The sequence below is a fragment of the Alligator mississippiensis genome, chromosome 11 (genome assembly GCF_030867095.1).
Source record: "Alligator mississippiensis isolate rAllMis1 chromosome 11, rAllMis1, whole genome shotgun sequence".
Taxonomy (NCBI): domain Eukaryota; kingdom Metazoa; phylum Chordata; order Crocodylia; family Alligatoridae; genus Alligator; species Alligator mississippiensis.
In genome coordinates this window covers 35,501,599-35,514,975 of record NC_081834.1, presented here as the reverse complement: position 1 = coordinate 35,514,975, position 13,377 = coordinate 35,501,599, and the positions used below count along the sequence as shown (strand labels likewise).

General features: G+C 44.5%; 1 protein-coding gene across 12 annotated transcripts in view; it reads right to left on the bottom strand.

The window, feature by feature from the left end:
• APBA2 (amyloid beta precursor protein binding family A member 2) overlaps positions 1-13,377 on the bottom strand; it is a 259,348-nt gene that overhangs the window by 217,675 nt on the left and 28,296 nt on the right. For 9 of the 12 annotated variants that reach the window (XM_019477583.2, XM_019477581.2, XM_059714809.1 and 6 more), the window contains one exon: positions 2,908-3,007. The exons of the other annotated variants lie outside the window; for them this stretch is intronic. The gene's annotated coding sequence lies outside the window, so the exon portion shown is untranslated. The remainder of the gene's footprint in view (positions 1-2,907; positions 3,008-13,377) is intronic. 12 annotated transcript variants of the gene reach the window in all.

The window sequence follows — 13,377 nt, the reverse complement described above, 5'->3', positions numbered from 1 at the left end:
GCCCAAGGATTTGTTCTCAACAGTGACAGCGGTGGGGTGGAGTTCTCTCATCTTAAGGTGTCATTTGGGGAATCTACTGTTGCTGTTTGCCATCTATTGTAAACTGCTCTGAGACTCTGGATGGAGTGGGATATAAATCTAAATATTAATAGCAGTAGTAGTACTATTTTTGTCTAGTACTGGGTCTGGCCTTAAAAGACCACATACTTAAGTTTACTTCTATTTAATTTGATAATTGCATATCAAATTAGAATTAGAATTTCAGACCATTTCCTAACGGTATCTTCCTAAAGGTTTCTCAAGAGCTAGGGGCTAAATCTTCTTTAAAATGCAATTTTGTAAACTGCTTAGTTCACTGGTAATGTTTTAAGTTATCTTTCTGGATGCACTGTGGTAATTGAACTTTTTCCTGTCCTTTCTACTAAAAGAATAAAGCACTGTTTTGTTTAAATTTTTGTAATAGTTGGAAATATTGCAATAGAAATGAGTTTGCCACAAAAAACAACCTAAGAATTCCTATATTCCCCTCTGTTAAACTTGGAAGATTCCATAAATTAAATACCCCCTGTGTCAGCTATAAACAATTAGCTGAAATAAAATTACCAAAGTTTCAAAAAAAATTAACACCAGTAAATACTGTGTGGATAGTAACTAATTGTACCACCATCAGAATAGCTTACAGGTAAACTGGCAAAAGGTGGTCAGCAGTGTATTCATACTTCCACTTCAGCATGCATATGAACACTTTGAAAGCCTGATTATAATTAATCAGTAATTTAGCCTCTTGTTTCTCACTGCAAAATGATAAATTAACTACTAGCTACAATCACAGATAGAATATTAATTTATATAATGCCCTGGGGTACTGCACTGTGTAGTACAAGATGCCTCATGAATAGTCTGATTCCAGGCTTTGAGACTGAAGCAAAACTGAGCAATTCTTGCCAGGCTCAGCTGAGACAAATCTTTCTAGTTAGCACATTTAGCATACAGCACTAAGAAATCAGATTTGTATCTTACATTTAGGAATTAATTTCCTCTTGCAAATAAAAAGATCAGGCACCTCTCCATACAAAAATACCTAATATTATTAGTGGTCCAGGAACCTGTTTGAAGGTTCATGGGACTTCATCTTCTTTCAAGGTCAAATGGTGTGTCCTGAGCACAGCAGAAAATATGCATGCTGCGCACTAGGGAGATTTGCCAGATCCAAATGAGAAGTGATTTAGTTTTGTTTTGTTTCGTTTTTTATCCTCAAAGCCCTGCAGTGGCTACTGAAGCATCTCACAACATAGGTTCAGGAGAACAGGTAGTTCCATTAGCCCTGCTCCCAGCTCTTCCTATCTCTTCAAATACTAGGAATCCAGGAAGGTGCTGCAAAGTATGGCTATCTCATACAAGAAGTGAAGATCATTTGCACAGATCCATACATGATTTTACCTGCTCTCTGATTCAGGCAGTGGAATAACACTAGTTCCTTTGCATTCACAGACTGCCTGTATACGTGCAGGATGCCTGCTCCGATGCACTCTAATTGTAATGTGTCCGAGCAGACTCGCTTAATCTAATTAGAATACTTCAGCAGTTTTGCTGTCACATGTATTCAGCATCCCCATCATAGGTAATGCGTAAAGGGGACACAGGGGGGCACGTGCCCTCCCTGAGATTGGCCACTGCTAAAGCCGCTGACGGCTTCTGCGGGTGGTTGCTGCCCCCCGCCCCCCCCCTTGCTGCGGACGCAGCCGCCGGCAGCTGTGAGCAGTCCCCACTTACCACACACAACCGCCTATGGTGCAGACAGCAGCTACAGGTAGTCCCCACTTGCCGTCCGACACACCTTCCCCTCCCCCCCCTCCCCTCCCCTCCCCACCGCTGACACTGGCAGCAGCGGCTCTAGTCCCCTCTTGCCGCCATGGTGCCCCCTCAGTTGCAAGAGGCACCAGTCATTCATGGTCCCCATGTTTCAAAATGGAAGCAGGGGCTCATTGAATGAGCTTTAGTTAAAGTGCTCCTGACACCATTTTGAAGTGCAGGATGCTGAATACATGAGATGCTGCAGGTTATTCTAATTAAAACAGCCCCCCCCTCCCCCCCCCAATACACACACACAACCTCAGAGCATGTGTATACATGCCTATAATCTTCCAAGGTCATGCAGGATACAAAGTATGGCACTGGAATATAGGAAGCAGGTCCATATAATACTTGTGTTCTTGGAGCACTAAAAAAAACCATGTTTTTAAAACTGCAGTATGTTGCAACTTGCAATACATTCCATAGACCTAAGTGAAGTGGAGGAAGTGTCATTAATATAAAAAGAAAGAAATTGTACCTTTCTTCAGTTGTTCACAGCCTGGAGACAATCAAATGCAGTGTGAGCTCTGACTAAACCCAAAGGGGACTGTAGTCTTATAATAGCTAGGATTGTGTGACATTCTTGGATTGCATTTTTGATAGCTCACAGCATTCCAGCTCAGAAAGATCAAACCAAGACATCTTGTCATTGGACTACAAACTGCTTGCGTTTTAAATGCACCAGAAATTTAGAATAGCTCTCACAGATTTTAAAACAGCATAGTGTAGTTGTTGCCAAAATGGAATGGGATAAAACCACCAGTGGAAAGAAGTGCTATTTTCAAGTTTATAAGATATTAACATTAACAAGCTCCATGTCTTCAAAAATCCTTAAGGTTTGTATCACTTGGAATCTAACCACTGCAGTGCAGTATAAATAAAATAATGTAAAGTTTTAATTACAGAAGAGCTGGCAGCATTCCTTTAAAAACAGCATAAAGATTTGACTAAATTAAACACAGCATATCAGGCAAGAGACTCAGATTTTGATTTCATTTTCTACTCTTGCATTTTAAAGGGTTAAACATCCTGCTATGCAAGGTTATCACTTACTGCATGCAAAGTCTCAGAAAGCTCCTGTTCTCCTCTATAGAACTGGCAAATCCGGCTCCCGTACAATCTGATACAGGGTAGCTCAGCAGGCAAGAAAAGACTGGCAATGAAAAACAAAAAGAGGGTAAAAATCAATTTTAAGCACTAATGTTGAACACTGAAAAATGCTGTTCATAAAAGAAGTGGTATAAGTTGCACAAACTGACAGGCAAAACCAGACTGCTACAATGAATAATAAAGCTATAAGACACCAATGTGTCAGACTATGCAAGCTCATGACCAGGGTCCTGGTTTTCTCTGTTTAAAAACTGCTAACTTTCTGATAAAAACACCCCAAATTCTCCAATTAAAAATCCCCAAATAGCCAATTAAAATGAAATGCCACTGTATATAGGTATTAGTTGAACACAATGTTTTATTAATATATTTACAATTTTAAAGTAATTTGAAGCCTACCAGTGCCTCAATCACTATAGTAAAATAAATTCTAAATACCTATAAAATTTTGGCATTTGATTTTGGATTTTTTTATCATGGAAAAAAAATCAGCGTTCTCTCTGCTCCCTTCACTCACCAGGATACAGGTCCAGCTGCAGCTGTCCCCAACCCACTGGTTTGTGGCACTGAGAAGCCCCAATATGCCAGTGCCCCACCCCTGCCATTGTCTCTCATTTCCCATCCATAGCCCCCCAGCCCTGCTGCTGCCCCTTAGTTCCCACCCACAGCCCACTAGCCCTCCCCCCAGCTGCCAGGGCTACAGGGCCAGGGAACCAGGTCCAGGGGTTAGCTTAGAGACCCCTTATAATGTGAGGCCCTAAGCTGCAGCTTCCTTAGCTTGTGCCTAAATTCAACACTAGGCATGCAAGACTTGGTGTGGCAGGGCAGAGCGGGACTGTGTGGGGAAGCTTGATGCTGCCTCTGCAACCCCTGCGCTGCCATAGTGAGGCACCACCTGCCCGCTTCACCGCAGCAAGGGTGGTGGCATGGGCTTTTGTCCCCTGCTGCTGCCAGGCGAGCAGGGGGAACCTCGTCATGGCAGTGCGGGGCTTGCAGCGGCAGCATCAAGATTCCCCACCCAGTCCCACTTTGCCCTGCCGTACTGGGTCTCACTCACCAGGCCACAGAGGCCTCGGGAGTGGGGCAGGGAGCCCAAGCCCACAGTGGGGAGCCAGCACCCACCCCACACACAAATCTAAGGTGCATATGCCCCCATGCTCCCCCCCGGGAGTGCACACAGTGGTGAGGAGCCAGCTTCCCCAGATGCGCCACCCACGCGGCCCTGTCCCACTTCCCACCTGGGCCCTGTGGCCGTGCATTCTGGCCCCGGGCCCCAAGCCCCACACACTGCACAGGTTGGGCAGCAGTCCCAGCCTTGCCCAACTCTTTCTTTCATCAGCCCCATGGGATGCCCGTGCCCGCTACAGGGCCAGGAAGTCCGGGTGAGGGTGATCCCCTGCCCTCCATTAATGCTGACTTCGTGAAGGAACATCTTGAGAAGCTGGATACCTTCAAGTCAGCCGGCCCTGACAATCTTCACCCCAGGGTACTCAAGGAGCTGGCGAGCATCATAGCCCAGCCTCTAGCGCGGATCTTTGAATACTCTTGGCGCTCTGGTGTAGTGCCCGAAGACTGGAAGAAGGCCAACGTGGTGCCTATCTTCAAGAAAGGGAGGAAAGTGGATCCGGCTAACTATAGGCCCATCAGCCTGACTTCTATCCCGGGGAAGATCTTAGAAAAGTTTATTAAGGAGGCCATCCTTAATGGACTGGCCGACGCCAACATCTTAAGGGATAGCCAGCACGGGTTTGTTGCGGGTAGGTCTTGCTTGACCAATCTCATTTCCTTCTACGACCAGGTGACCTATCACCTGGACAAGGGAGAAGAGATTGATGTCATATATCTTGACTTCAAAAAAGCCTTCGATCTGGTGTCCCATGATCGTCTCTTGGAGAAACTGGCCAATTGTCGCCTTGGGTCCCCCACGATCCACTGGCTGGAAAATTGGCTCCGGGGTCGGACCCAGAGGGTAGTAATTGATGGAAGTCACTCATCGTGGTGTCCTGTGACCAGTGGGGTCCCCCAAGGTTCTGTCCTTGGACCCATACTGTTCAACATCTTCATTAATGATGTGGACACTGGAGTCAGAAGCGGACTGGCCAAGTTCACCGATGACACCAAACTTTGGGGCAAAGCATCCACACCAGAAGACAGGCGGATGATCCAGGCTGACCTGGACAGGCTCAGCAAGTGGGCGGATGAGAATCTGATGGTGTTCAACGCCGATAAATGCAAGGTTCTCCACCTTGGGGAAAAAAAACCCGCAGCATCCTTATAGGCTCGGCAGTGCTATGTTGGTTAGCACTATGGAAGAAAGAGACTTGGGGGTCATCATTGACCACAAGATGAACATGAGCCTGCAATGCGATGCTGCGGCTAGTAAAGCGACCAAAACCCTGGCTTGCATCCATAGATGCTTCTCAAGCAAATCCCGGGACGTCATTCTCCCCCTGTACTCGGCCTTAGTGAGGCCGCAGCTGGAGTACTGCGTCCAGTTTTGGGCTCCACAATTCAAAAAGGATGTGGAGAAGCTTGAGAGAGTCCAGAGAAGAGCCACACGCATGATCAGAGGTCAGGGAAGCAGACCCTACGATGACAGGCTGAGAGCCCTGGGGCTCTTTAGCCTGGAAAAGCGCAGGCTCAGGGGTGATCTGATGGCCACCTACAAGTTTATCAGGGGTGACCACCAGTATCTAGGGGAATGTTTGTTCACCAGAGCGTCCCAAGGGATGACGAGGACGAATGGTCACAAACTACTACAAGATCGTTTCAGGCTGGACATAAGGAAGAATTTCTTTACTGTCCGAGCCCCCAAGGTCTGGAACAGCCTGCCACCGGAGGTTGTTCAAGCGCCTTCATTGAACACCTTCAAGATGAAACTGGATGCTTATCTTGCTGGGATCCTATGACCCCAGCTGACGTCCTGCCCTTTGGGCGGGGGGCTGGACTCGATGATCTTCCGAGGTCCCTTCCAGCCCTAATGTCTATGAAATCTATGAAACTCCCTCCCTCACTGCGATGACCTCTTCCCACCCCAACCCAGACGTATCTGTCAGGCTGCTCTCCAGGCTGCCTGGTGGCCATGTGCATGTGTATGAATGGCACCCCTTGCCAAACTGCTCTCCTCCCACTCCCTCCAGCCCCTTGCAGGCTGGAACTCTGCCAGCCTGCAAGGGGAAACCCACCTTAACCCATATTTTTCTCCTTAAAAAGAGGAAATCCAGGTTTTACCGTGTTTTTTCTGTCAGAAACAGAAAACCCAAGTCCCTGCTCATGACTACATTCAGGTACATACATACAAGCTAAGTATGTTTTATCCCCTGTAGTAACCTGTTTGCCCAGAATATAAGATCCCAATACTGTACCAATAAATATCATTTTTCCCTTATTTCCATGAGTAGAGGACTTTGATGGAGTAGACTACTATTCCTACCTTGTTGATAGCCTGTCCTGGGCCTTAGGTTTTATCATACAAGCAGACAGACTCAAGAATAAACAGCACTTTATTTTGTTTCTGTTCTAAAGAACAAGTGTGTGCATCTCACTTATCGTTCATTCTAGAGCTTGTAATGCAGTAGCTCATCTCCACAGATGCTTAGCATGCTAATCAAAAATTGTAGTAGGGTTGTGGTTGTAATAGCTGTGATAGTCCAAGAAATATACGAGAAGCAGGTCTGGTTAGTAATACCATGTATCGGGCCAACTGTATTGTTGGGAGAGAGGTTAAACAAGCTTTTGGGAACAAAATGCCCTTCAAGTCCAGGAAAGAAGCATATAGTACAGCCTAAGATGCTGCCCCCTCCCCTTTTATGCAACTATTTTCATTTACATAAGGGAGCTACATAAATGTCATTGCTTCATCTGGTCCTTAGCTTAAACTGTATCTGCTTCTTCCCCAAACCCAAGGAGGGTATTTTGTTTCCAAAAGCTTATCTAACAGCTCTCCCAACTATTTCACTGGCCCAAACAAACCTTGTAAATCCAAAACTGATCTGAAGAGGGCAAAAGAAATCAGTAGTCTCTGTCAACAAAGTCCAAATTCAGTGCTTTATCCAAGGTCATTTGCTTTATCAAACCACAAGGCTCATTTATCTATTTAAATAGGGAATCAAAAACAATTAAGTCTAGAAAGTATAAAGTATATATAATGTTGATTGAACACACACTGGCGTAGTGCATTTGAGATAAAAATTCCTGACAATAAGAATCTAGTAATTGCAGGATATTTCAAACATTCAGCTTTCTGAAAAGCAGAATGTCTAATGATGAGGAATTTTTTTTGCAAATGAAAATAAATTGCAAATGAAAGAACAAGTCCTTAGTGATATTAAGCAAATGAGCAGCAGATATTAAATTCTCCAGAATAAATAATCCTGTTAAACCCATGTCAGTGCAACTTAACAGTGAATTGACAAATTCATCTGTTCCTCATGCTGAATACAAAATAATTTGATGAAATAAACTGTGCTGGAAAAGGGTAGCCAAAAGGCTTTCATCCAGCTGCCTTTTACTCCTAGGACTTTAGCTACAGAGGACACTGATAAAGTTAACTTGGCTTAGTAATAAAAGAAATCAGCCCACCGTCAAACAACTTAGAATGTAAATTGCAACATACAAGTCTAAGCAGTTCAGAAAAGCAGTAATTTACCACTGGACTGGACACATTAACCTAGTCAGAGTAATTTCAGAATATCATCTTTTATAAATTAATTAATTTTATAAATTAATGCTAAATGAAGCTCTGAATTTAGAGTATTATAGATACACTGTAGATACTGTGGTTTTCTGAAGTATACCATGTGTCTACAGAGAACTTCTAGTTCTCAGGAAAGTAAACACACCCCACACCTTCCAATTACTTCAATGGGAATTACAGGCATTAAGAGCCTTGCCAGTAGAGCTAATGGAGCAAGATAGAATAGCTACAGCTGCCTCATTAGTATTAGTTTTGCAATGCCATTATTCCAATCCTACTACCTCAACCTTCTCTGTTCTAGATATAAAATTATTTCCATGTCTACTTAAGCTTCTTTTTCTGAACATGACTAAGATCCCATAGCAATAAGATGCACATTTATGTTATCCCAAAATATATTTCTTGATCTGTATAGTTTCTCCTAAAGAAGCCTTTATTGAAGAGAAATCTCTTGTATGGTTGAGACAGATCAGCTGAAGGATGCAGTTTCATACCCAATGTACATATTTCAGCATTAATTTTATATAATGATGCTTGTCATTTAATTCAAACTTTCTTTGCAAATCTCAAGATATTTTTTAAAACATTTTGATTGCACTGCTTAACATTTGGGCTGGGTGAAAACATTATGCTCTTCTTTCAACTTCATCAAAATAAGTTTTCGAAGATGTCAGACATCTCTAACTATCGTGAGTAGCCTCGTAGGCTTACATCCTACAGGCCCTTACTATCAACTTCTATGAGACTACAGTGGGCCCTTTTTGAACCCATGTTCTGGAATAGCTGCAAACTGCATGCTAGTTAAATTGACAGATTATACTAATTTGAAAGGAGTTACGAACACCAGAGTACATAATTAGCATAAAGAGAAACAGAATTTAGAAACAGGTGGGAGCCAAATGGAGATTTATTTCTGAGAAATCCAAGCCAGTACAGGTAAAGAATAATCATTTATTAATTGAATGGGAAAAACAACACTTCCTTATTCTTAGCTGCATGATGGAGATATTAAGAAAGTTCCCTTGAAAACCAGAGCTGTGCATTGTAGAGAAGTACGGTTCAATGTAAGATTTCACAAGTTGAGATACTTCAATTGATCTATGAGATCTCTAGCCACTCTACACTAGTAAGTAAAATTCAGTATTAAGACTATTCTTTTGCAGAGCAAGAAATTCAATGAGAAAAACTGAGTTCCAGTTATTTTGGGACAGGATACAGACCATTAAGGGTGGATTGGATCTGGTGGACCTCATTATTTCAACACAGGAAATTTACAAGTAAGAACAGGGCAATGTATCCGTCCCTTATTAGTAAAGTGGTTTATAGATCCATGATACTGCTATTTATTTAACTGCATTTTCTCAGGGGAACTATATGCAAGTGCGGATACAGAAAGAGGTAGCCTAATAGTTACACAGATACCATAATCACCCATAAAGTATTTTCCACCTTTGGAACCAAGATACTAGTAAGTGACGCAACCTAACCTGGAATGGAATAGCTCTCATCCACTGCCCAAATCCTATTTAATTGGGAGTTACACTAGACCATCGGCTTTTTGTCTTTTCTATATGTGCTTTATGCAAAGAGCACAGTTAGTACCCAGAACAACATATTAAAAGAAGCTCAACCTCTTCAAACCAGGGGCCAATCCAACAATGTACTATACTTGCACTTTGGGTGCTCCAGCTAAGAACAATTTCTGCAAAGTGCTTTGAGTTACAACGTTACCCTGGACCAAACAGGAGCTCACTGTTGGGTCCAGGCTGGGAGCCTGTAGCCAGGTTCCCATAGCAACAGCCAGACTCTACCAGTGCTTGCTGTTTGCAGAATGGGAGGGCAGAAAGGCAGTGGAGGGAGCTCATTCTTGGGGCTCCCCAGCTGGTGCTGAAGGGTAGGGTGGGTGAACTGGAGCCCCCCATCTCAGGAGGGGGTTGCAATGCACCCACCTCACCCCTGGGGGGGGGCTGAACCCCCCCCCCGACTAAACTCCCTCTGCTCCCTTCCCCCCCCTCCCATTCTGAAAACAGCAACAGGCTGGGAGCTCAGCAAGATGCTACATTTTGTAACATCTTTACCTGGTACCTCATGCAATGAGGGGTCAGATTTTCACCCAATCAGCCATTTTTTAAGCTGTTTTCAGCCATGTACTTGTGTTTGGTTACAGCTATAAACTGTTTTTTGTACATAGATCAAGCAAAAATTGTCACTTCTGTCTGAATCTTTTGTTATTCAGCAGCTGCATACACGTGCCCAGTTTCGGAAAGGCCAGCACATGCAAAGAAGCTAGATACTGTGCTGAACAAAACCTGCAGGTGCACTACTGGATGTCTTAAACCAACAAATATCAATTATTTCCACTTCTTCGCTGGAATCGCCCCATCAGATATCAGGAGAGCAGTAGCAAGCAAAATAGAACACACCCAGCAGATCAAAGATTAGAGGCTACAAGGCCATAATGTGGCTCCCAGTAAACTAAAATCACAGAAATGTTTCTGCTCTGCAACAGACCCACTGTGTGAAACACACAGCCACACAAATAAAATCACCATCAGAGATGACCCATGAGGGAGTTAGGATGAATATCTAAACTGCTAGACATCTCGTTTCAGGCACAGAGCTCGACTGGCCAACGCAGAGAAGCTTGAACCACCTCCAAACAGAGGTCAGTAGCATTAAATTTAACATAAAGCTGTGAAGACACTATAACAACACAAACACCACATGGAAATGTGGAGGAAACTTTCAGATTACGGAATACCTACTGGCCTGCCACGTAGGGGAGAATCATTCACCAATGAGGGTCTCACTAAGGCTGCAGATCAAGCAATAATATATTACTTTTTTAACTCAAAATTTGAACCCTGGCACAAAAACACTCCATAAGTGGTTCAAAATGGAGGGCACTGAGAACAATGCAATATCTCAATTCTGTATACAGAACTGAGGATAGAGAAGATGGAGGATGAATTGAGGATGTAAAAGAAATACCAGTCTCAAACATCTGACATCTGAATAAAATGAAATCCACTAGTCGTCTGCTACTCTAAGGTTAGGTAAATCAGCAATTTGCCCTTAAGTTGTCTCAAATGTCAGGTCTAGCTTGAAACTTGCTACTGATGTTTATGTAGAAACAAGTCACTTTCCTGGCATGATTAAGGTTTCCCCATTTAAGTCTTTGTGTGTGTTTTTTTCTAGCAACTGAAAAAATAATATTCACGGAAGTTCAAAGACTTTGATTCAAGGAGTCAGGTACTTGATTCAGACTGCCTAGATTCTGGTGTATAGAACCTTTGTAATACCACACACTTTCTGGATGAAAAGTAGACAAGGTCTTTGTGGCATTTTGAAAAACTCAAAAAAACCAAAACCTCCTTGCCCAAAATGGGGCTACAAAAATTAGTGATACTTATCTCCCGATGCATCATTTTGGAAAAATGAGGAAAAGGAGACAAGGACCTGATAAAGAATGCCTTGCATTGAGAAGCTTGCCTAACTTTATCCCAACCATGAAGTTGGTCCAATAAAAGATATCACCCACAAAAATCCTTGTGTCTCACATGATTCCTGGACCGTCACTGTTACAACATCACTCCAATACTACTGGAAAGAACAGAAGGCATTACGAGTCTGTATTGCCAATTTTGTAACAAGGCATCTGTTGCCAGATATTTTATCCTACTGGCAAGAGAACTGAAACCTTGTGATCCAGATGAGAATCAGACAGATCTACTGCTCAGAAATCATACTCCAGTAAATGAGCACATTCTGAAAGTAATTTTCATTTTGAGTAATCTAGGTTTTGTCTAGACTCAGTCCACTGGAGAAACTCAATTTCTCTTTGGATCTAATAGGGCAAACTGACTGACTCCTCTAACCAAATCAGCAGAAAATGAGCAACTTTCGAGACTATAGATTGTATTCCCCTTTATCTGCTAATGTGTGACACCTCAGAGGCATTGATCAGCTGATGATGAACTCCAGATACAAGAGCAGAGCCTGAAACTATTGTAGCCCAGGTGTACTTGGGTATGTACTCCCTTCTCCAACTGAAGGGGATTGTTAGCAGGGCAAGTGTGCTGCGAGTGGAAACTGCAGGCTGAGCGCAGTTTCCCTCCTTCCTTTATAGAGCTAACCAGGACACTCCAGTTCTTAACTATGTACAAATGTATTAATGCAATAACCATAAAAATAAATAGATATAATAATATTAACACACACACGTGTGTGTGTGTGTGTGTGTTTATATTATATCTATTTCTTTTTATGGTTGAATATTTTTATGTACACACACGCGCGCGCGCGCAGAACTATATGCAATATATGTACACTCCTTTACCCTCCCCCACTCAGGATACAGGTAGATAAACCAGAACAAAGGGGAAAGATCAGGCAATATTAACTTTATTAAAATACCAACTCACAACCACAAAATGCAAATACACAAAATATGAGGCAATGACACACAAAATATAAGGCTCATGAAGGTGCAAATGAACACTTTAAGGGACACCAAGGTCCAGGCTGTTCTGGAGCAGTGGCTGTGCCCCAGTGACAAGGAGGGGGGGAAAAGATCCCCAGTGCCCTTCTGGCCTTCCTCATGCAGTCAGAATATCCCTTGAGGAAGAAAATCTCCAAAACCCAGGAAGCCCCACCCCTTCAGGGCTTTCACTCAAGAGACTAGGTTTGCAGATTGGGGGGCTGGGGGGTAGGGGGGTGGAAGAGATCCCTCCTCCCCTATGGGAATCCCTTTCCCAAGTAACTCACGACTCCGGGGTGAGACCCCACAGCTGTCCTGGGCTCTCTGGGCTGTCTGCCCCACTCAAGGCCCTGCGCACTGTCACATGCACTGAGAGCACCGCCTTTTGCTCAGGGTAGGAGACCCGTGCCACCTTGTGCGGTTCCAGTCTCTGTCCGTTCCTGGACCCTCCGTGCAATGTTGTCTGCACCAACTTCCTGGCCTCATGCCAGGGTTTGGAGACCTGAGCCACCTCCGAGCGGCTCCCAGGATCTGGGTCCCATTCGGACCCTCTGTTCACCTACCGTGCACTGCTGCCTGGCTGCGTGCCAGGGGTTGGAGACCCCGAGATACCTTGAGTAGTTCCCACGGTCTTGGTCCACTCCCGAACCACTCTGTGCACTGGCCATGCACTGCTGACTGGCCTCATGCCAGGGATTAGGGAACCAAGCCACTTCCTAGTGGCTCCCAGGGTCCCAGTCCATGCACTGCTCATGCACTGACTGAGCTGGAGACCCATGCTGTCTCGCTCCATGCACCACTCATGCACTGAGTGTCTGGCCCTGTGCCAGGGGTTCGAGACCCAAGGTGTCTTGTGCAGCACCCAGGGTCCTGATCTGTGCACTGAGCTGTGCACCAACACTGCGCTCCTCAACAGCGGGGCCAGGGATGTGACCACTCGCAACTCCCGTCCAGTGAAGAGGTCTTCGGGCTCTTCAGGGCAACTGTTCCACCCTGCTGGCCAGCAATTACCAGCTCTTCCTCACCTGCTCTCTTCTCCATCCCTTGTCGCAGCCACCCGTGTGCCAGGCATGTTGTTCTTCTATCCGCTCTGGATTCCCCACCCCTGGATTGCAGATGGACCAATCAGGAAGAGGAGGGTGTAGTCCCCAATCAGGTCCGGACTCTTGGCCTTGCCCTGGGTAGGGGTGGGGCAATCCTCTCCCCAACCAACATTTGATAGGTGGGAATGCCCCAC